Source organism: Vicugna pacos, chromosome 5 (genome assembly GCF_048564905.1).
Source record: "Vicugna pacos chromosome 5, VicPac4, whole genome shotgun sequence".
Classification (NCBI taxonomy): Eukaryota; Metazoa; Chordata; class Mammalia; order Artiodactyla; family Camelidae; genus Vicugna; species Vicugna pacos.
The window spans coordinates 37596772-37599619 of NC_132991.1; the positions used below are offsets into that span (position 1 = coordinate 37596772).

At 31.5% G+C, this 2848-nt stretch overlaps 1 non-coding gene across 1 annotated transcript; it reads right to left on the bottom strand.

Moving 5' to 3' along the window:
* Positions 1 to 1976: 1976 nt before the first annotated feature.
* Positions 1977 to 2081, bottom strand: LOC116280742 (U6 spliceosomal RNA). The gene has a single exon (XR_004190226.2). It is a non-coding gene; the product is annotated as a U6 spliceosomal RNA (small nuclear RNA).
* Positions 2082 to 2848: the final 767 nt, after the last annotated feature.

Consider the following 2848-nt stretch of genomic DNA (forward strand, 5'->3'; position numbering starts at 1 on the left):
TGTTGAATTTTGTCAAAAGCTTTTCCTGCATCTATTGACACGTCAATATGATTTTTATTCTTCAATTTCTTAATGTGGTGTATTGTACCAATTGATTTGCAGATACTAAATCATCCCTGCATGCCTGGAGTAGATCCCATTTAATTTATAGTGAATGATTCTTTTAATGTACTAATGAATTCAATTTGGTAATATTTTGTTGAGGATTCTTACATCTATGCTTATCAGTGATAGTGGCTTGTCATTTTTTTTTGTGATCCCTTTAATATTGGAGTGATGTTGCCTTGTAGAATAAGTTCAGAAATTTTCCTTCCTCTGCAATTTTTTGGAATGGTTTCAGAGGATTGGTCTTAACTCATCTTTAAATGTACTAGAGAATTTACCTGTGAAGCTGTATGGTCTTGGGACTTTTGTTTGCTGGGAATTTTTTTTTTTTAATTTCTGATTCAATTTCATTACTGGTAATCAGTCTGTTTCAGATTTTTTCCTGATTTAGTCTTGGGAGATTGTACATTTCTAGGAATTTATCCATTTCTTCCAGGTTGTCCATTTTATTGGTATATAACTGTTTGTAGTGATCTCTCAAATCCTTCGTATTTCTGTGGTGTCAGTTTTAACTCCTCTTTCATTCCTGATTTTCCTTGGGCCCTCTCTCTTTCTTTCTTGTTGAATCTGGCAAAAGGTTTATTAATTTTGTTTGTCTCTTCAAAATCCAGCTCTTAGTTTTATTGATCTTTTCTATAGTTTTCATCTCTGTTTAATTCATATCCACTCTGAATTTATTATTTATTTCCCTCTACTGATTTAGGGTTTTGTTTATTCTTTTTCTAGTTCCTTATTTACGTGTCAGCTTACATTGTTTATTTGAGTTTTTTCTTATTTCCTGGGGTAGGCTTGTATCACCATAAACATTTCTCTTAGAACTGTTTTTGCTGTGTTCTATAGATTTAAAATCACTGTGTTTCCGGTTTGCTTTGTCTCCAGGTATATTTTGATTTCTCCTTTGATTTCTTGAGTGAGCCATTGGTTGTTCAGTAGCATATTGTTTAGCCTCCACATGTTTGTAATTTTTGCAGTTTTTTCTCTTGTGGTTGATTTCTAGTCTCACACCTTTCTGGTTAGAAGAGATGCTTGATATGATTTCAATCTTCTTAAATTTATTGAGCTTTATTTTGTGGCCTAGTATGTGAACTATCCTGGAGCATGTCCTATGTGCACTTGACAAGAATGTGTATTCTGTTGCTTTTGGATGGAATGTCCTAAAAATATCTACTAAGTTTATTTGGCCATATTTAAGGTCAGTATTTATTTGTTGATCTTCTCTCTTGATAATCTGTCCGTTGAAGTAAGTGAAGGGTTAAAGCCCCTTACTGTTATATATTACTGTCAATTTTCCCTTTATGTTTGTTATTATTTGTTTCATATATTTAGGTGCTCCTATGTTGGGTACATATATATTTACAATTATATCTTCACATTGGATTAATCCTTTATCATGTAATGTTCTTTTTTTCCTTGTTACAGTCTTTGTTTTAGTCTATTTTGTCTGATATAAATATTGCTAACCCAGATTTATTTTTGGTTTCATTTGCATGAATACATCTTGCCATCATCTCACGGTTTGTGTATGTCTTTACAGCTGAAATGAGTCTCTCTTAAAGGCAGCAAATATGTGAATCTTGTTTTTTATGTCTTCAGCTACTCTGTGTCTTTCGATTGAAACATTTAGCCTATGTACACTTCAAGTAATCATTGATAGAAATGTACAGATCGCTATTTTATTATTTGCTTTAGGGTTGTTTTTGTAGTTCTTTTCCCTTCCTTTCTTCTTCTTTTGCTCTCTTCCCATGTGATTTGATGCCTATCTTTAGTGTTATGTTTGGATTTCTTTCTCTTTTTTTCTGTGCTTCTGTTATAATTTTCTGGTTTGTGGTTACCATGAAGTTCATATATAGCCATATATATATGGTTATTTTTTAAATATGGACTATTTCATGAATTTACATCATGCTTACATAGGGGCCATGCTAATCTTCTCTGTATCATTCCAATTTTTGTCTATGTGCTGCCAAAGTAACCACAACACCGTGTAATTTTAAAGAATAAAAATCAAAAAGCTAATAGAAAAGAATAAAAGTTGTGTCACTCATTCTAAGATGTTGTATACATCCCATGGTGTATAACTGAAATCATCCCATGGTTTCTATAATTGAAATCTCCTCTATCTTCCTATGGATTAAGATTTCTAGAATATCAATTAAGGATTATGAAAACAAATTATCTAATCCTCTGTTAAGGTATCAATATATCAATGTTAATGCTATCCATTACTGACAATTTCATTTAGTATGCAAACACAATTATCCCTTCTAATTTTTTTTTTTAAGAGGAATAGTAGAAAGTCATACTCTATGGCATTGTGTTACAGGAAAATCCAGAAGTTATCTTCTTTGCACCAGTATATTTATAAAAATTGAGAAAAAATTTATAGTAAGAAGATTTGAGCTTTCTTTAACTTATTTTGACTCCCATGGAAACCAGATAAGAAGGAAAGATCAGAGGTATAATATATACCATATTTTTATAATTGTTGCTTAAGGAGAACACGGTTTGAATCTCAAATGAGTAATCTTCAATGTTCTTTGAGATCTGGGGAAATCAACCAATACTTAAATTTGCAACTTCCATGTATTATTATGGTAATCTTTTTGATGTGTAAATTTGGCTAACCCCTGGTTATTCTTTCTAGCACTATTCTAGGTGTTGCTGTGAAGCTTTTTGTAGATGTGATTAAAACTTATAATCAGTTGACTTTGAAAATGGAGATTATTTTAGATACATTGAGTAG